The sequence below is a fragment of the Schistocerca serialis genome, chromosome 1, assembly GCF_023864345.2.
Source record: "Schistocerca serialis cubense isolate TAMUIC-IGC-003099 chromosome 1, iqSchSeri2.2, whole genome shotgun sequence".
In the NCBI taxonomy this organism is placed as follows: Eukaryota; Metazoa; Arthropoda; class Insecta; order Orthoptera; family Acrididae; genus Schistocerca; species Schistocerca serialis.
The window spans coordinates 1,028,307,972-1,028,329,640 of NC_064638.1; the positions used below are offsets into that span (position 1 = coordinate 1,028,307,972).

General features: G+C 44.5%; 1 protein-coding gene across 6 annotated transcripts in view; it reads left to right on the forward strand.

Annotated features, from left to right (window-relative positions):
• Nucleotides 1-21,669, forward strand: part of LOC126413773 (regulator of G-protein signaling loco) — a 244,224-nt gene that overhangs the window by 128,143 nt on the left and 94,412 nt on the right. The gene's annotated exons all lie outside the window — the stretch shown is intronic.

Consider the following 21,669-nt stretch of genomic DNA (forward strand, 5'->3'; position numbering starts at 1 on the left):
AATTCCTTATCTGTACTAGTGGCTGCGTCAGTTTTACCACTCTTACAAACTACTTCTCTGAGCAAAGAGGTCTACGAACAGCAGTCCAAGTTTGAGGAAATATTCCACATTTTAGTTCTTACATCACTATTTGCAGGCATGCGATATAACTATTTTGCTCCTTCCCCATCCTTACACACTTTGCAAGATTCCACATTTTGAATTTCATGGAGCTGTTCATTTATTCCATTCGATCTTCGTTGCACAAATTGCTACACCATTCCTCTGTTTTACGGATGAGCCTGTGCGGTGGCTTCCCCGCTGAGTCTCGAAAAACACTTCCGTGTCACAGGTGGAGCTGTAGTTCAAAATTTCTTCTCTTTTGCGTGGTTGGCTTTTTTGTATAGTCCGCTTGTCAGCTCACAGGTTCCTTGGCTAGGCCTTCAAGTATTGCGTGGAGCTTTCATCATTTCCCTCGGATTCGGCGGTGTTTCTTGCATACACACCTTCATCCCACTTTTTGCTTTCAATGGCTTCTCCTGCATTGAAATTATGGCGCAATCCGTTTCGTTCTACAGTGTCAAAAGCAAGTTTTCTTACGTCCGACGTGCTGAAACCGAACGCCATCTCTTCAGATATAGGAATACGCTCTTCGAATTCGGTTTCAGCTTCGTTAGAAAACACTTTACGGCAGGCAGAAATTTTTGTATCCCCATTTACATCTTCGTTTTTATTTTCATCATGCCTCTCGCTTGTTGGCTTAGGCACATCTTATATGTGTACACGCTAATTTACTGCAAGGGCTTCATTTAGATATATTGGGATAGCTAAATGGAATTCATCTCTGCTCCACTTCCATAATGACTTTCCGTTGCCACTCTGCAATAAAAAATAATTATTTAATTAATATTTTTGAATAAAGAACGCATTAAATAATTCACATCACTTATAAATATTATGGTACACTAATAATACTTAATACATTTTTCTAAGCTCACAATGCGAGCAAGCTTCTTAAATTTTGCTGGTACGGTATTGGAAATTTAACAGTGGTAAGCATAGGAAACGTCATGTTTTCTCTTTGTCAGCTTCCTACAAATGAACGACGACGAATGCACATTCATCTCTTTTGAAAAATAAGGTTATTTCTTTTACATTCACCCATAAATAAAACGTTATGTTGCCGCTTACCTTCTAACGAAACTCACAGAACTCATAACTGACAATATGACCCAAGAAACACACATTTCACGCTCTCGCGAAACGTCGGGTAATGCAGCAGGTACGAATTCTATAGCAGTGGTGCAAATCAGAAGTCTCCATCATTACAGCGCAGCGGGCGGATCCATGAGTCTTTCTGAAAGGAATTGGATTGCTACAGGACTCTGATATTGACATTAGAGTAGTGAGAAGTTTGACCATGCTTCGTGGTTCAAAGCGAGATTGGCGACCCTTATTTATATTGATTTGGTGGTGGAGCAGTGCAGACAGTTACTCCAGGTCCGCCAGCAAACGTTCGCAATTGAAACAGCACGTCGCGTAATTTGTGTCCGCCTTAGGGATGGAAAAAACTGACCAGTTAAAATCGATACCGGCATATTAGTTCTGAGTAACCTTTATTTTTCGGTATTTTTTTAGTCTCTTTCAATAACAGGTGTTTTTACTGCTTCTAATATCCGGGTAAAAATACCTAAATATTAATTAGCCATGCCAAGTGCTAATTCTTTTTGTTTTTAAATAAGCCTTTTTTTTAAGTAGGTAACGTTGCTTCGTAAAATTTGCATTGCTTTGAAATGTTGCGTCTTTCAAGAAAATGGGAAAAGCGATCAGTGCTGTTTTAATAACATTTATGACAGAAATGAGCAACAAACACATGGCAGAAGAATTGCCACAGATTTGCTGAGACAGTAAGGAGCCTGTTAGTATGTGGTGTGGCCTGTTAGATGGTACGCGTGTACATGCAGTGTGCAAGACTTGCCCCTTCTGTTCTGTGTGGTAGTCGTCCGTTGTACATCACAGCGGCACCAATCCTAGTGTGGAAATGTTTACGAAGTGACGCCGCAATGAAGTACAGTGCTTCATTTGCTTTTAAAAGATTAAACATTTGCCTGGCATTTCTATGATATAATGAAAGAGAAGGGAAATTATGGTAACAGTAATAAATTTGAAACTTAACAACCATTCGTTCACAATAAAAAACAGAAAGAAGCTGATCTGCTGCCTGTGTCTACGCGGCGTGCCCTTACCTGCTTGTAGCCATTGAAAACGGAAAAATCAACACGAAAAATAGTGTTCTTCAACCCCAGTTTTCATTCTTTCCCAATGACTATTCGTAATGCTCAAATAGTGGTATGATCCCTTGGCAGATTAAAACTGTGTGCCGGACCGAGACTCGACCCCGGGACCTTTGCCTTTCGCGGGCAAGTGCTCTACCACTGAGCTACCCAAGCACGACTAACGATCCGCCCTCGCAGCTTCAATTCTGCCAGTACCTCCTCTCCTACCTTCCAAACTTTACAGAAGCTCTTCTGCGAACCTTCAGAACTAGCACTCCTGGACCTGGAAGAAAGGATATTGCGGAGACATGGCTTAACCACAGCCTGGGGGATGTTTCCAATATGAGATTTTCACTGTGCAGCGAAGTGTGCTCTGATATGAAACTTCCTGGCAGATTAAAACTGTGTGCCGGCCCGAGACTCCAACTTGGGCAACTCAGAGGTATAGCACTTGCCCGTGAACCAGCGAAAGGCAAAGGTCCAGAGTTCCAGTCTCGGTCCGGCACACAGGCTTAATCTGACAGGAAGTTTCATATCGGCGCACACTCCGCTGCAGAGTGAAAATCTCATTTCGGCATGAACCCCGTTTACAAAATGATTTGTGGGCAGAGTTTCAAAAAATTGGAATCAGTTGGAGAATACTGGTGATTTTTTGTAATATTCAACCACGCATCACTTCTCGAGCAAATCAGCGAACGGTGGACGGATAAAGTTTTCTTTTATTTGCTTATTTAATCTATATTTTGATTCTGTGTGTCTTGAAACTGAGGGAGTCAAAATTTTTCTATCTTTGCTTAATAGAGATGGGGCCCCTCCACGCTCGCACCAACGTGGTGACCAAACCAAAAGTTCTGCTGTCACCTCCGTAAACATGTTGGTTATCTAGTAAGTGGCTCACAGGATGCTGGGCTGTGATGTTATCCGTGCGTCTGGGTAAGACTACGCATTAACACGGTCCATCAGGTGATAGATAGTGGACGAAACGCGAGTGAGGGTAGCGATTTGAAGAGCAGAGGGAAAAAGGTGCCATGGCTCGTGCCGTGGGAAAAAAACCTCTGCGACACTGGGATGGGTAGTAAGAGCAGTAGTGGCTTACTAGCTGCGACAGTTCATGCAAGGTTGGATTTGTTAGTACAGGTATCATGCATCATTACCGTGGCAAGCGATGGCGATGTATCCCAGTTGCTGCAGCCGCTGCATTCCTGGAACAATCAAGATCGTTAGACAGTAGTGGGAGATCGGCCATAGATCATCTCACTGTGTGGGGGATGTGTGGAGCTTGTCTGCATGCCGTGTACGGCACGGCTTCCCTGCGTGGGGCCAGTTATTCGGCAGTGTATTCCAGCTGGATATCCAGTAATGGCGTCTAATTAACAGGGGCTCGCCTGTACCGTTATGTTTGCGTATGCTTGGCCATAGATGTTAGGTCCTTACAAGTATGTCTTTTGGTCTTTTATGTTCCCATCTATGGTTGTGGTCGTAGTTCCCCAGATTCAGAATAAACGGGTTCTGCGAATGTCTGGAGTTTCTGTATAGTCTTGTGATGAGTTTGTGGATTACCTCCGTGAGAGTCTCAAGTCGGTATTCCCGGTGAAGGTCCGCGATGCGTGTGTGTCGCGGAGCATTGCTTATGATTTTGAGTACTTTGGTTTGTATGAGCTGCAGACGGCGCAGGCGTGTAGGCTCAGCGTATCCCCAGACAGGAGCTGCGTACGTCATCAGGGGTCGGATAAGTGTCATGTACATCGACCTCGACACCCTTCTGTTCAGTGTGCTACGCCTGTTGAGCATAGGATAGAGCTGTTTGAGCCTCGCGCTAGCTCGGTTGGTCATGTGTTGGATGTGGTCCCCCCAGAGTAATTTCCGGTCCAGCCAGACACCGAGGTATTTGACTTTCTCGCGGAAACGTATTGGACGTGCACGTAGAGTTATCGGTCTGCAGTAGCGGTGTTTGCGCAGTTGCTTCGGTCTTCTAGTGAACAGAACGGCTTCGCACTTGTCGACGTTAACTCTAACACGCCGTTTGTCCAACCAAGGCTCAGCCACTCTGAGTGCAGTCTGTAGGCGTGACGTAATGTTTGATGGTTTCCAATCTTGCGCAAGAATGGCTGTGTCATCCGCGTAGATTGTCATCGTTGTGTTGTGTGTGGTTGGGAGATCGTTTATGTAGAGGTTAAACAGTAGGGGCCCTAGGATGCTTCCCTGGGGTACTCCCGCGTGTATACCGTGTCGTATCTTTGCTTGATTTCTCCGTTTATTGTAGGAAATAATAGGAATAAAAAACAAAAAATCTGTTTTTTCAGAAACCGATTATTTTGAGCTGTTTCGACAGTTAGGTTATCTGACGTGGAAAAAAACAGGTTTTTTCAGTGAGAACGGCCATCCCTACATGTTCCCTGGTAATCGGCAGAAGTGCGCTGACTCAGACCGGGGCCACGAGTGTGGCTGCGCACAACACGAAGGCTCCGCGGCTCCGGAGAAAGAAACGTTTCAGTTTTGAAAATACATTTATGTCCGTATAGCGTAAAAACGGTGATTGTTTTTAAAGGACAGGCCTCTTATTTGCGTCGACAACGAGGGAATTGCATTTTTCATTCCAGTTGCTGTTCACTCTCCCGACGCGATCAGAATTTTATGAGCGCCTCAGGCCACACCCTAGAAGAGCGTACTAGGGCATTAATAGATTTATGGGGCCCAACGATTGTCCACTTATCTTGATATTGAAATGATATAATTGAGTCTCCGTAAAGAAAAAGTTGTGAAATAGTAATTACAGATTCGCTTTTGCATCACCCCTTTGTTGCCCGCATTCATCACAAATTGTTACTAGATATCCATCTAGTATGCCGTTTTCCTAATGTTTGCTTGCAAATAATCTGATCCAGCCGGCTCGCGCCGGCACATGTTAAGTGTAAAATGATCAACAGCGACATACAAAAAAATAAATATACACTGTCTTGATAGAAACACAGGCGTCTGTTGCGCCATGAATAATGTGGATGATTTGCAACATAACGGCGTCTGTTGCGCCATGAATAATGTGGATGATTTGCAACATAACAACAACACTCAGAGAGTATCTGATGTAAGATGAGTGGCATACATATGAAGCACATCTCATCGTTTGCATACATACGAAGCACATCTCATCGTTTGCATACATATGAAGCACATTACATCGTTTAAATGTTTGGGGTGGGTACTAAGAAGAGAGACGAAATACGCGAACACGTAAAATCTAGCTAAAAGTCTTGGATTTCCGGTAAGGGTTATGAAAAGACGCAGAGCATCACAGACGCCCTGCATAGAGCGTAACAGGTATACCTCACAGGAAATCGCAAGAAGTACGTTCGAGGAACTTGAATGGGAAGTTTTGGGAGAAATATGACGTTGTTCTCGCGAAAACCTGTTTGGTAAATTTAGAGACCTGGTATTTCAGAAAGACTGTGCGACAATCCAGCTAGCACCGTTGTTTACCTCGCGAACGGACCACGAGAGCACGATTAGTGTGCCGGCCACTGTGGCCGAGCGGTCCTAGGCGCTTCAGTCCGGAACCGCGCGCCTGCCACGGTCGCAGGTTCGAATACTGCCTCGGGCATGGATGTGTGTGATGTTCTTAGGTTAGTTAGGCTGAAGTAGTTCTAAGTCTAGGGGGCTGATGTTAAGTCCCATATGCTTGGAGCCATTTTTGAACGATTAGTGTGTTGACGCCGCATGCAGAGGAATATAGATTGTTCCTCAATACGTGAATGGAAAAGTGTAGGAAATCGCAGACGTTGTAAAGTACTCTTCACCGCGCACTGTGTAGTGGATTGCAGAATATATGTGTACCTGTGCACACTATATGGTCAAAAGCTTACGGACACGCCTATGTAATGCGGAATTCACCACTAGATGCCACGAAAGGCGCACCCGCCAGCATAAGAGATCGGGGATTGTGTTGTCGGTAGAGGAGCGATAACGGAAGAATGGGTCGGTTAGGGGAGTTCGGTGACTTCGAACGTGGACTAGTCATTGTATGTCACCTATGTAACAAATCCATCACAAACATTTCATCCCTCCTAAAGCTACGCATATCGACTGTCGATGTGACTGTGAAGCGAAAACGCGGAGACATAACAACAGCGAAATCAAGACCTGACAAACTTCGTGTATTGACTGTCAGGGCCCACCGGCCATTGCGGATCGTGGTTGTAAACAATCCATGAGATCAACAGAAGGAATCACTCGGGAGTCCCACAGCACTACTAGCTGTCCCCTAACACAATGACTGCTCGTATGTAGTAGAAAAGAATGGTCGAGCATCTCCTCATAAGACACACGGTTCTATACTCAATGCTAGCGATGTTTGAGGAGGAACAAGAGCGGTGCCTCTGGACAGTGGATGAGACTGGAAACGAGTGATTTGGAGTATTGAACCACGCTGTGCCCTGGGGCGTTTCAATGGAAGGGTTTTGTATTTGGCTAATGCTGGCAAGAGCAGTTCTACCTTACCTGGTTTCGTGTCTTGATGAAGGACAAGCTGCCATTGCTACACAGACATTCAGACAGCTCATTGAAAGTGTCCCCAGTAGAGTTCAAGCCCCCCTTATTAATGTCCACTGATAGTTGTCCGAATACTGTTGACTAGATAGTGTACATGTAGATGAAATATTAATCTGATTTATTGTGTACCATCATCCCTATCTAGTATCACAAGCCGAGTTGGAGCAAAGTGAGTCATGGGAAACAGATGCAGATGCAACCAGGACATTTTTTACACGCAGACAAACACACGCCCTATTAGGCAGATCCCATCTGGGAGATTCTCCAGTGACGTGTAAGAGGGATTTAGCGTGATGAGGTCCTGTGACGTGCTGGGCAAGTCAGCTGTTCCTGTCGCGTAAGCGAGTGGTGCGGAACAGTGGCACCGCTTCCAGAGAAGACAGTGGCCCTCTTAATAATGACGTTGCAGCTAAGCAGGGTAATCCCTGGCTGTCGGGACCAGCAGCGGAAGCGGTCGGCCGGTCACGTCTGCAGCTGCGGCTGCGGCGGCCTTCCTGCCTGTGGCCGGCGGCCGGGCGCGCCGCATCCTCCGCCGCGGCCGCGGTTCCACGCCGCTGCCTCGCGCCGCAGACGCGTCGTTCCCACACTCCGCCTGGCCGCATTCTTCCAATTCTCTGCCGCCCAGGCCTGCCGCATACTTGCTTTCCTCTCCTCTGTTATATCCACATCTACATACATACTCCGCAGTCCACCGTCCGGCGCGAGGCGGGTGCTACCCCGAACCACTACTAGGCATTTTCTTTCATGTTCTACTCGCAAATAGAGCGAGGGACAAAGACCGACTTTCTAGTATCTTATCTTGGTGGTCCTTATGTGCATTGTACACTACTGGCCATTAAAATTGCTACACAACGAAGATGACGTGCTACAGACGCGAAATTTAACCGACAGGAAGAAGATGCTGTGATATGCAAATGATTAGCTTTTCAGAGCATTCACACAAGGTTGGCGCCAGTGGCGACACTTACAACGTGCTGACATGAGGAAAGTTTCCAGCCTATTTCTCGTACACAAACAGCAGTTGACCGTCGTTGCCTGGTAAAACGTTGTTGTGATGCCTCGTGTAAGGAGGAGAAAATGCGTACCATCACGTTTCCGACTTTGATAAAGGTCGGATTGTAGCCTATCGCGATTGCGGTTTATCGTATCGCGACATTGCTGCTCGCGTTGGTCGAGATCCAATGACTGCTAGCAGAATATGGAATCGGTGGGTTCAGGACGGTAATACGGAACGCCGTGCTGGATCCCAACGGCCCCGTATCACTAGCAGTCGAGATGACAGGCATCTTATCTTCATGGCTGTAACGGATCGTGCAGCCACGTCTCGATCCCTGAGTCAACAGATGGGGACGTTTGCAAGGTAACAACCATCTGCACGAACAGTTCGACGACTTTTGCAGCAGCATGGACTATCAGCTCGGAGACCGTGGCTGCGGTTACCCTTGACGCTGCATCACAGACAGGAGCGCCTGCGATGGTGCACTCAACGACGAACGTGGGTGCACGAATGGCAAAACGTCATTTTTTCGAATGAATCCAGGTTCTGTTTACAGCATCATGATGGTCGTATCCGTGTTTGGCAACATCGCGGTGAACTCACATTGGAAGCGTGTATTCTTCATCGCCATACTGGCGTATCGCCCGGCGTGATGGTATGGGGTGCCATTGGATACACGTCTCGGTCACCTCTTGTTCGCATTGACGGCACTTTGAACAGTGGACGTTACATTTCAGATTTGTTGCGACCCGTGGCTCTATCCTTCATTCGATTCCTGCGAAACCCTACATTTCAGCAGCATAATGCACGACCGCATGTTGCAGGTCCTGTACGGGCCGTTCTGTGTACAGAAAATGTTCGGCTGCTGCCCTGGCCAGCATATTCTCCACATCTCTCACAACTGAAAACGTGTGGTCAATGGTGGCTGAGCAACTGGCTCGTCACAATACGCCACTCACTAATCTTGATCAACTGTGGTATCGTGTTGAAGCTGCATGGGCAGCTGTACCTGTACACGCCATCCAAGCTCTGTTTGACTCAATGCCCAGGCGTATCAAGGCCGCTATTACGGCCAGAGGTGGTTGTTCTGGGTACTGATTTCTCAGGATCTATGCACCCAAATTGTGTGAAAATGTAATCACATGACAGTTCTAGTATAATATATTTGTCCAATGAATACCCGTTTATCATCTGCACTTCTTCTTGGTGTAGCAATTTTAATGGGCAGTAGTGTATACTGGAGGCAGCGGAATCGTTCTGCAGTCAGCTTCAAATGCCGGTTCTCAAAATTTTCTCAATAGCGTTCCTCGAAAAGAACGTCCCCTTCCTTCCAGGGATTCCAATTTGAGTTTCCAAAGCATCTCAGTAACTTTCGTGTTGTTCGAACCTACCAGTAACAAATCTAATAGTCCGCCTCTGAATTGCTTCGATGTCTTTCTTTAATCTGACCCCAATCTTTCGAGCAGTACTCAAGAATAGGTCAGACTAGTATCCTATACGCAGTCTTCTTTACAGATGAATGAAACTTCCGTGGAATTGTCCCAATAAGCTGAAGTCGCCAATTCTCCTTCCGTGCTACAATCCTTACATGCTCGTTCCATTTCATATCGCTTTGCAGTGTTACGACCCAATATTTAAACGACGTGTCTTTGTAAAGCAGGACACTGTTGATGCTGTATCCACACATTACAGGTTTCTTGTTCCTACTCATCCACATTAAACACTTTCCCATATTTAGAGCTGGCTGCTACAGTCACTCAGTTTTGACACATTACCGTACACCTCAGAATTATCAGCAAACAATCGCAGATTGCAGCCCGCCCTGTCTGCCAGACCATTTTACACACAAAAAGTCGCCATGTCACACTTCTCTGGGGGACTCCTGACGATTCCCTTCTCTCTAACACTCGCCGTCGAGGACAATATACTGTCTTCTGTAACTTACGAAGTAGTCGAGACAGTCTTATATGTGTAAACCTGTTCCATATGCTAACAGCCCGCTATGGGGCACCATGTCCAACGCTTTCCGTAAATCTAGAAATGTGTATTCTGCCTGTTGCCCCTAATACATAGTTCGCAGTATATCATGTGAGAAAAGACCAAGCTGAGTTTCGCACGAGTGATGCTATCCAGTATCCCTCTAGTACTACACCTTATTCTTATTTAAATGCTGTTTTTGCTCTGGTACAAATTATATGCAATGCAGCTGGAGTAACTAAAGCACACAATTTAATTGCCTTCCAAAAGGCTCCGCAGGAACCCTTTGCGAAGTATTGATACGTACTCGTACGGAAAAGAAAAGTATTACACCATGAAGCACCTTTCCAAATTGAATCAAACTTAATGGAGATGTTCACCACATATAGTAGTAACGTTAATTCCATTCAGAAGTGATGTCCGTCAAAAACATGAATACGAGGTGTGACCGTCATGCGCGCGAATACTTGTTTGTATGTGCAGCGACCAATAAGTAATGCAATTTTTTTTTCTTCTGAAAGCAGGTTGGTTTTATTCAGGATTGCAATACACCAAATTATTGCCTAGTCCGCTGGCTACAAAACCTTATTTTTCGCCGTAATCTCCTTTCAATGTGACGGGCGTAAACTACCTTACTGGAAGGGGCTGTAGGCCTTCATGGTACTCGTCGGAGCCAGCGTATTGCTGCATCAATAACCATGCCACGGAGTGCTTCCTTCATGGGGCCAAACTGTTGGAAATCGGAAGAAGCGAGATCCGCGCTGTACGGTGAATTAGGAAGAACAGTACAATGAAGTTGCGTCAGCTCCCCTCGGGTGCCCAGACTTTGGTGATGCTTTGCCCTGTCATGGAGGAGTAGTAGTTCATATGCATTTATGTGGCACATCAAACAGAATAACCTCTTCAGAGTCCCAGAAGACCGTCGCCATGACTTTACTGACTGAGGGTGCGGCTCTGAACTTTTTCTTGGAGGAAAGGTGACTTGGCGCCACTCTGTGGATTTCCGTTTTATCTCCTTTTAGAAGTGATGAACTCTCGGTTCATCGGCTGTGACTGTTCCTCACAGATGGTCCGTCGTTGACCTTTACGGTCTTCTGTTAGGCGACGATTAACGCAGCGTGCACACAGCTTTGAGTACCCCATCTGGGGGACAAGTGTGTCAGTACTACCAACCGAGACGACCACTTGAGCAGCGAGAATGAGTGTGTCCACACGTTCCAACACTGCAGGAGTCACAGCTGTGTGCGTCGAGCGGTATGAAAGTATACGTCTCTCATCGCACTATGCGTGACCTGGACCGGGCAGCCAGTCAAGGATCGGTAGACACCACAGGTGGGTTGGTCTGATGTAACCCTGCTAGAATACACTGATACCGAAGTCACGAAGGCGTGACAACGGGATGTGTCATTTTGCTACATACTGACAAGCATCCAGCCTCTTTTCCACAGTTATCTAATGAGTCCTGTTGTAGTACCCAATCGCTGCCACCTGTGAGATTTCACTAGGTCGTCTATGGACACGTTGGCGTCGATCTGTCCGCCACAAACAGAAGCGAGGCTCATTGCTAAATATCACAGAGTGATACAATGTTCTTGTTGACTCTGGCTGTGCGCCACGCAAGCCTCTCTGGTACAATTTAAGCGATGAATGACGCATGTCAGGTTGAAATCTCAACCCAGCGTCCAGTAATCTATTTCCGAGGGTTCGCGTGACTACCTGTAACCTCTTCTGGGATTTCCGTTGTCGTCATCCACATATTCCTTAGTCAACCGAACAGTCCTAAGTTGTTCTACTGGTGTAGTCCCTTTGAAAGGACTCAGGCCTACTGTTCTTGCCAATCTGTTGTCCTGAGTCTATCCCGTTATCACTTGTTCTACAGTCGCCGCGTTACAACCAACTGTCTGTACCATCTGTCGGTATGACGCTCCCATATTTCTCATGCCAGTGATTCTCCTTTCCTCAAACTCACAAAGAGGCGATAAGTTGCATGTGCACAAATATTGTATGCTGCGATCTACATCTACATGACTATACTGCAATGGACACTGAAGTACTTGTCAGGGAGTTCTCCGAGCCACCTCCAGACTGTTTCTCTACCGTGTCACACACTAACAGCGCATGGGAAAAAGAACACTGAAATATATCCGTAATAGCTCCGATTTGTCTCATTCTATTACGATGATTTCTGGCTATGTAGGTTGGTGACAAGAAAATGTTTTCACATTCAGCGGGAAAGCAGGTGGTTGAAATTTTGTGAAAAACTCTCGCCACAACGAAAAATGCTCTTTATTGTATTGGTCGCCACACCAACTCACCTAACATGTCCGTAGCACTCTCCCCCTATTTCGCGATAATTTAAAGCGAGTTGCCCTTCTTTGGACGTATTCGAAGTCCACCGTCTATCCTATGTGATCTCTTTGAGAAACGGTTTGATCCCTTTTTGCAAATAAAAAGCTAATTGTGTTTCACAGGAACGATATTTTCCGAATCCGTACTGACTATTTGATAATAGATTGTGTCGATCACAGTATACGTTCCAAAATCGTACAGCAAATCGACATCGGTGATATAGATTTGTAACCCATCGGAGTCTGAAGAAGATATTCCGTTGTTTCTTAATTAAAATGAAATCTAATGTTTATATAAAGCATTGTCCTGGGGAACACTATCAGTGAAACATAAAATCATCTACCGCGAAACAACATAACGTTCCTCATTCCCTTTATTTTGTTTTTTGTCGTTTGTCGAATAAGTTGTGTGTAACATCGTTGTTAACGGTTATAGTTACGTGTTTTATACAGTAATTACCGCCAGTAAAACTGTAATTGTCGCCATCAATTGCGAACACTTCAATAACCCATAGTCGCTCCAAAACAAAACATATAGGCAAGGGAGAGCTGCTGCAAAGGACATTTAGCAACAATAGAATTTCGGGTTTCCAAATAGAAATAAGGTCTTTTTTTTATTCCGTAGCGTTCATTAGTACGACGGCTTGCTGAAAAGTAATGCCTCCAAATGTTTTATGTGAAAACTCTTAAAGCTTTTTGAATATAACAGACGTTCTTAACATTCTACATCTTTATTCTTCATGTCTAGATATTTGGAGCCGTCTGCCGCTAGAGGGCTCCGAATTGTAGCTTGTAGTATGAGGGTGTGTAACGTAACTACGTCAGTGCGTTAGAAATACAGTGCTACAATCGAGTTTCGAATCCGAAGAGTTCGTTCACACATGGGGCGCCCTCTCCTTCAGCATGACAGTGCCCGACCACATACGAGTGCTGCGACATCTGCAACAATCCGGCACTTTGAGTTCACTGTCATGGATCATCCTCCGTACAGTCCTGACTTGACCCCATCCGATTTTTATCTGTTTCCAATCTTAAAGAACACCTTCGACGACTTCAGTTTGACAGAGATGAATCGGTGTAGGTGCTAGCGAGGTGAGGTTGTGGCTCCTCCAAGTAAGTCAGACTTGCTACAGTGACGGTATCAAGAAACTGTTCTCTGATTGAGAGAGACTATGACGAAAAATAAATATGTATGCGTGAGGAATAAAGATGTAGAATGTTAATAAGGTTTGCTTTATTTAAAATACTTTAATGTTTTTCACTTAAAAATTCGCAGGCATTACTTTTCAGCACGCCCTCATATCTGTCAGTTCTTCAAGCAACTATTAAAGGTCAGAGTTAGCGACGACATGCAGTGTTCTTCGCTCGACTTGGGGCCGGAGATGGGTTGTCATCAGCTTTCCATAGATCATTTTCTGTATTTGTTAATGACTAGACACTAGCTTCTTAATTCGTGTGATCGGAAAATGATTAACGAGGTCTCCCACTAGACAAATCTTCGACTTTGTTACGACCAGTGTTGTTGTCATGCCCAGAATGCTGCTTTGTAAAAGGTCCCCAGTGGTCCTCCGTGAACTGCGACCGTCGGCGTGCAGCAGAGACGTGACGCAGGCACCGCGCCCCGCGGTGTTCCCACACTGGTGCACACGAGGCCCTCTGTCGGGCTGTGACCAGCAAGCAAAAAGGACGTTTCGTGTCCAGCTGTCGGGACCCACGTGACGGGGGCGCTAATGGCTGTGGCGAGAATCGATAGCCGGCGGGCGCTGCGAATTTTAAGGCTACTGTCTCGTTGACAGGACTGATGTCGAATAACGGCGTCTTTGTAACTGCTACCCCAGGTTGCTACTTATTGCGAACTAAACCTTGAAGAACCATTAGCTGAAAATAATTTACATACGAAAGCTAGAGAAGCTGGGAAGGAACAGAGGAAATATTTACACCACTAGATCCACACCTGCCGCAGCATATACAGAATAATACCTTAGAAATATCACCAATCGTCCTCACCCCATATTCTTTAAAGAATCGAATTCCCATCTGGAAAATAATTCAAATGTGTAATTACTTTAAAAATGAGTTAATGCGTTAGATACTTGACGATAAGCATGTAAAACCTTTATGGCTGAAGACGTAAAACTCTAAAGCTCAATGTTTATGACGTCGTATCTCCTGAACGATGTATCGTGCAGTGATATAATTTTGGAGAAGCTATCAGTGGTGTACTGAGAAACACATCTCTTCTACCGAACAAGTCCTCAAAGCTGTTAAGGTATGCCTTTTAGAGCCATGTTTGCTGGACTTCTTTTTCTTGCTTTGTCACATACTACATAGCAACAACGGTGCCGTTACACATATTCCACTAGCAGAAGTACCTGAACGATTTTCGCTTATAACTTACGACTCTGCCGCTTCCAGACCGATCCCTTGCCTCAGCTTGATACGTGTACCCTTGACCATAACCACTGAAACTTGAGACGGCCTTACGCCACCTTACTGGGAGGGCATGTATCCTGCAGTGATACCACTCTACTCGTATTGTTGCAGCAGTAACCTCCCCATCATTCACGTGCTGATTCCCGCGGAGTGCATCATTGGACCAAACAGATGGAAGTCGGAAGGTGCGATATCCGGGCTTTAAGGCGGATGAGGAAGAGCACTCCAATGAAATTTTGTGAGCTCCGTTCAGGTAGCAGACGTGCATGTCGCCTTGCGTTGTCATGGAGCAGGAGACGTTCATTCGCATTTTTGTGCCGACGAACACGCTGAAGTCGTTTCTTCAATTTCCAGAGGGTAGCACAGTACACTCCAGAGCTGATCGTTGCAGCACGAGGCAGGAGATCAAGCATAATAACCTCTTCAGAGCACCAGAAGACCGCACGCATGACTTCACCGCTTGAACCTTTTATTCAGAGGAGAGGTGGCGTGGCTCTACTCTATGGTTCCCCTTTTGTTTTCGGTTCCAAGTGATGAACCCATGTTCCCTCGTCTGTGACGGTGTTCCAGAAAAAATTGCCACGGTTAGCCTCGTAACGCGCAAGCAATTCCGCACAGATGGTTCTGCGTTGTTTTTATTATGGTCTTCAGTTTGGCGGCGAGAAACGCGTCAGGCACACATCGTTGAATACCCCAACTGGTGTCGGCATTACCAATAGATGCCCAGCTGAGCAGCGAGGTGTTCGATTTTGATCCATCGGCCTCCTCGAATAAGAGTGTCCGCACTTTCCATCATTGCAGAGGGTGATGTGAGAATATTCCACGATGTCCCACAACAAATTCCGCATTTTTCAACCTAAATTGGCCGAGAAAAAAATGTTACATTAGTTAAGGAACTTCCCTCGTATATACAGGGTGGGGCAAATAAAAGTGACCCAAATGAGTTACGTTTTACAGCGACGGTGCCTTTAAAAGGCCGAAAATTAAAAGGATACTACTTCGTGAATCTGAATTTACTCCCTTCGCACGTATTACGTTTTATAAAATTGGTTGTCTGTAGTTAGATGCTGTGGATAGTAGGTAAAAAGCTCTTACGAATCCATTGTAGAATGACCATCCTTTTTCACTGTTATATAGAAGCATCAGGATTGATGTACTATGTTATATAATCATTTTTAGGGTTCCGTACCACAATCGATAAAAACGGAAGGCTTTTAGGGCCAATTTGTTATCCGTCGGTCCGTCCGACCGACGGCTAAGATCTCTCTTTCTCAGGAGCATGTTAGTGTACAGAGTTGAAATTTGTGTTACATGCTCAGGGCTACGGTCCTTCAGTGATGTAACGAGCTTAAGCTTCTATAAGCCATTTATGCCTCGTATTTCGAGACTCGGAAACTCACTCGTCGAAATCTGGAGGGTACTTCCCCTTGATCTACAATCATGAAATATGGCGAGAAGTAAAGCTTCATACGACAACTAAAGGAAAAAATCCAACAACACAGAATCATGAAATTCGGCAGGAAGCAAGGTTTTACAGTAAAAGTAAAGGAAAAAATCCGAAAATGATTAATTTGTAATTTCTTTCACCATTTGTTATCCGACACCAAACTTAAACCGTTGTGGAAAGTCTTGGAATTATTAATGTCGACAATAGCCAAAAACGTCGATTTCTGCATCCCCGGGATGGATGAACTGCTTGTACTCGTAATTAATTTTATACGGAAGTCTCAGAGCGCGGGTCCTGCAGGCACGTGGCAAACTTTTTCACTCGCCCATCATGATACGAAAGTGTGTCCAGTGCCCACTCTTGGCCCGCATTACTTCACGAGGTAATTTTGCCATGCTCTGTCAGTTGGTGATAAGACGTCACGATGTAATCGATATACATGATAACGTCCGCGGGGGATGTGCGTATATTGGGAATTCCGCTTTTAACCGTAACTAAGCACACTCCTTGACCACGGAAACTCAACCTAATGAAGGGTCTGCGACATGGAAGATTGAGTACGTTCAGCGAGTATGCCCCTGTCTCTCACTTATACATGTACTTTTATATGTATGCGTTGGACATGTTTCACCATTTCGATTAATTTGCATCTGGAGAATGAAATGGCCATTTTCTGTTTTATAACAATTTTAATCAATTATTGAGATAGTTACATGTTCCATAGTTCCTGTTCATAATGAACTTGATGTGCAACATGCTATTTATGTAACTTCTACACACATTGTATTGAAAATTACGTGGTTACATGAGTTCTATTGCATGTTCATAACTGGTTAGTTACTTGTGGCAAAGAACTCTTCTACGGTGTACAACTAGCGGTCAAGGAAAAATAACTTCACTCTGATTATAAACATATTTCTGCTGGCTGCCGCAAACACACACACGCACACGCACACGCACACGCACACACACACACACATACACACACACTGATTTTTCTGAAAGTAGATTATCAGACCTTTCTAGATTTTTACTTCGCTCCATTCCAAATCAAAGTTAGGTACCAGATTGATTATTGAAACGCGATAAATACGCAGATTGAAACTAAAAACATACATTGAATCCGATCAAAAGAATATATATGCAGAGGTTCAGCTGGACGCTTTGAATTTAATTGTAGAGAAAGGTATGGTTCATAATTTCCTCCATTATGAATATTTCTAACTTTGCGAATGTAATGATTATTTCTCGTAAGGCTGGTTGCTGTGACAACTTTCTTCAAGAAAGATCTCGGTAGTATGGAAACTGCAATAATGTACACACATTTCAGGAGTACAAGAAAACAGTTCAGATACAGTAATACTAAAGTCACCTTCGACTGACACAGTTTCTCCTCATTTTACAGACACTGTCACTGCTGCATATTCTTTTTCAGTCGCTGTCCAAAACTATGATAGTGTAACTGATTTTCTGCGGTTCATAACATCCCCGAGAAAGAAGTCCAGCGCTGTTAAGCAGTGTGAAGGATTTCCAAACGCAGTCCTATTCAGTGTGCTAGAAGGTAATGAGAGAGGCAAATGACTTGGCGACTGAGTTCACACTGGCACTCAGTAACATGTCACATTACTGCTACTGTCTTTCGTAAGATCAAATTATTTCCCCTACGAAGTTCTTCCTCGCCCATTCACCTACCTGGATATCGCGCAAAATTCTGCATACTCTGACATGGCCACCGTGCATTTGATGCATGCGAAAGTCTTGGGACGTACGTTTTACTGGCTGCTTATTGAAGAAGTAGCTTCAGTTGGTTCTGCTAAACGCACTCTCAGGTACTGGTGTTGACTGTGCAGAATTGTCTGACACAGCCGATGACGCGGGACTTTTTTCCGTAGAAGCTAATCTAGGTCTCACCTAGTCCGAATTGTAGATGGCGCCATTAGTGTCGAACTTCTAACGACCGAATATAATTTTTTATCGTGATTGTGCGCTAATATACCATACTCTCACGATAATTTTTGAACTTTCACAACATTTTCAGTTTTCCGAACCACTTCAAAATTTGTTCTCGTTGTTCCAAAGACAATCGTATCGATTTACCATTCACACTGCAACGCTACTGCATACTGTTTAATTGATACCTGTTAAGAAAACATCATTCTGCGAATTAATGTAAAAGTTTGTGAAAATTGCGTCAGAAAGAATTATACACCTCACTGAAAGGAAGTCTATACAGATGACTAGGATTACATAACTTTACACAATTTTTATTTTATTTTTTATTGTTTATCCATTTTCCACTTACAGCCTAAAATCTAGGGAGCTAACATGAACTATACATTTTCACCATTTACAGTTTTTTGCAAATCACAGTCAAATTGTCTGATGTCCTACATATTCGTAACGCCTCGTTTAGTAATAGTGTCTAGTAGGGCACTATCGATGGATCTGTCATCCGCTTGACCTCATGGTAAACCTGGTGATTTCTAGTTTTGAGGTTGGTAATTGCGATAGCAACTTCTTTCCGAGCAGAAGGTAGCACAAACATTTAATTGTATATTACTTATCAAGTTTGTTTCGGAGCTTTAAATTTCTTTTCAGAATCTGTGTGTGTATTATCATCAGGAAGTAAGGCTGTTAGCTGGTGTTCAGTTGGCTCGTTCCATCCGACCGTCATAGCGGCTTCCTCTGTACAAATTGTGGACCGCTTAATCTTTTCAGTCGACAACTTAAACAGCCTTCTCCATATGTCAAATTGCAATTTTCTCTGGAGAAACTTTGTCCAGTGTATCATTTTGGTATCATGTGGCAGTGCATCTGAACAGCTCTGTATTCATGGAGCCTCATAGTGCCCTCTGGTCAGTTTAAAGTGCGTAGATAAGCTCGTCTTCTCGATCTTCCTTCCACGCCAAGATGGAGAGTTCTGGGCTCCACAGGATTGTAGCGTGACTGTTTGTCATTTTCTTAGGGATGTAAATGTCCTGTGATCTTTATAAGAGTTCGGGTAGTAGCTGCTTGCCAATGTCTGAATAGATTGGAAGGGATTCCGTTGGAAATGCTGCAATAAAGGCAGTTAAGCCATCCCAATCTGTTTTCTTGGTATCTAGGCCAATCATGGTTTCCTCTGCTTGTCTCCCTTTATTGTTGCCACTTATCGCTTGCGGGCAATTGCATTATGGTCATTGCATTTGAGCACTCGCCAGCTATTAATCTTAGCTGCTGCCATCCGGTTTGCTCAAGTGAAATCTGTGTTCACGGTAACACCTGCTCATCCTTCGAATTCATTCGTCTGACTCTCTAGATTTAAAACAATAAAGTCCATTTCCTGTATTGCATTCCCAGTATCTCATCTAGTTCGTCAGTTTGCCTACGGAGTGGATTTTTCATTCGCATCTGGTGCCACATGGAGACACGCACCTCATCCATAGAGAACTACCTCCATGAAACTTATCTGGAAAAGGTTCGATAGAATAAGATAGGATGGTTACTGCTACCCATTTTGTCCTTCACGTCTTTTGTGACTATAAACTTGTCACATGGCTGTGCTACGTTTATCGCACTGGGTTTCCTACTTTTGTAGTCCGATCCACCAATGATAGCGATTCGCGCAGCTGGAGACACGGACAGGGATTGCATTGCTGCCCGTCCCAAGTTACTGTTACAGTACGCGCATACACGTGCTTCGCAAAAATTCGCGCTTGGAGATAGCGTGTCCACAGCAAATTGTCTCTCTCGCTTTCTTGTGCAGAATTTGTCGTTTACCACCACCATCTGCCGTCACAAATCGCAACAAATGGAATAAAAATCCACTAAATAACTCGCTACGATCACATTTCAATGCCCATAATGGGTACGACATTCACAGCAAAGTGGTGAAAACATTACCGAACGCTCATTGGTTACCGTAGAATGCGTGACGTAGATGCACAGAGCAAGCCTAAACTCGACCACCATAGTTAGTGGCCCCAGCTGATAATAACCTCATATCCGCAGGATATTGTAACAATACTGTTTGTGACTTAGATATTTCAGTATGGTGAGAAGCTTTAACTTTGCTATCATAATTTCTGAACGTGGTAGCATGAAGTCAAGGGGAGCCTGAACATGATTCTTTGGAACCTCCCTCCTTACGGTTTGTATCTGAATCTACGAGACAAGAACTGAGTTTGCTCGAGTATCGTGATGAACAAATGTCCCGCCAATCACTTCTTAGACATCTTCTCTGGGCAAGGTGGTAGGCGTACATTCGGCCATGGAATCGGCAGTGCCGATCTTTCTTCGAAGAAGGCTTGCACTTGTCCATCCACATATGGCTGGGCATTTTCTAACTGAAATATAGTAATCGGAGTTGCCTGAAGGAGGGTCAGTATCCCAGGTGCAAGAAACTTCTTACTATTCAGAAAGCCCTCAGTATGTAGAAAAGCCCGCCCAATCGGCCGCACTTGATGGCTGGCTTACCATATTCCCCAATTATGCACGCTACTAGACTGAGAACATTTACGGTAACGACCAAACTACGCTGTAGAAAAAATTGAAACGGAATTAGCGTTTTACCACTCAGCGCGTTGTCTGTGGCGATCCTGGTTCCCGGACAGTGAAAGCTAACGCAGTGAGATGGATACAATCAGTACAGCCCCCAGTAGATTGAGTCGAACTATCGACGCAGGCGGGTCCAAGTCAGTTGCAGTGCTCAAGAGTCGAGCCGACACGAGTCAAGCTGTACAGATAGTTACGGTTATAAGAACTACGTTGCGACAATTTCGCGCTGTCGTCACATTGTGTAGGTGCCATGCTCGCTCTTGGCTGTGTGCGACCATCTCCCATCGGTTGGTTCTACAAATGCGTAAATCACCAAGCAACATATGTGCAGGAATGCCCTGAAATGGTAGGTAGAGTTTCCATAGACCCTTCAGCCCATCATTATATCCCGTATAAAGACACGTGCTGATATTATCTCCTACGATATCGACGGAGGCGTACTGGCGTTTGCTTTCGCGTTCCCATATCGTTTGGCGTGTCTTCAGTGACTAAGCTTAAAGGACAATTATCTTTATCGTGAACACAAGAAAGGATGCAGTATGGTCCACCTGTACGCCATTTCTCTATCTGCCACAATGCCTCCGAGTTTTGATTCATCCAAGACAGAATATGCAGCTTAATGAATGATAATTAAAAGCTTGATGCAGCTGGCATTCTGTACTTTAAAGATAACACTTTAAATTCTGGGAATTTAGGTGCAAACTAATTGCTCTGTTGAATCTCCGAGCATATTTCGCCATATTTGTGCCATCATCAGTGGTTACACTTATTCAGGACTTATTCTCTGGAATTTTAGCTACTGTAGAAACTTCTGTAAATTAAGATTTTTGATGAGATGGGGCTTTACAGCTGTCAAATAATTGTGAAACTTCATTGTAGGTGAAGATCAGCTGCTTACTTTTATGCCCACTGCTACCGGTTTCGATCAGTAGACCATTATCAATCCGAAGCAAAGCTAACCAGCTTATCACTGCAACATTTGAAGTGAACAACTTCAATGTAGGTGGAAAAACATAGCTTATGTTACAATAAATAATCTCCAAAAGACTGATATGCAGGAGATGCACACAAGACGATCATACATTTCAAACATGCTTTACTGTCATTAACATAGGAGAACAGAGTAGATTA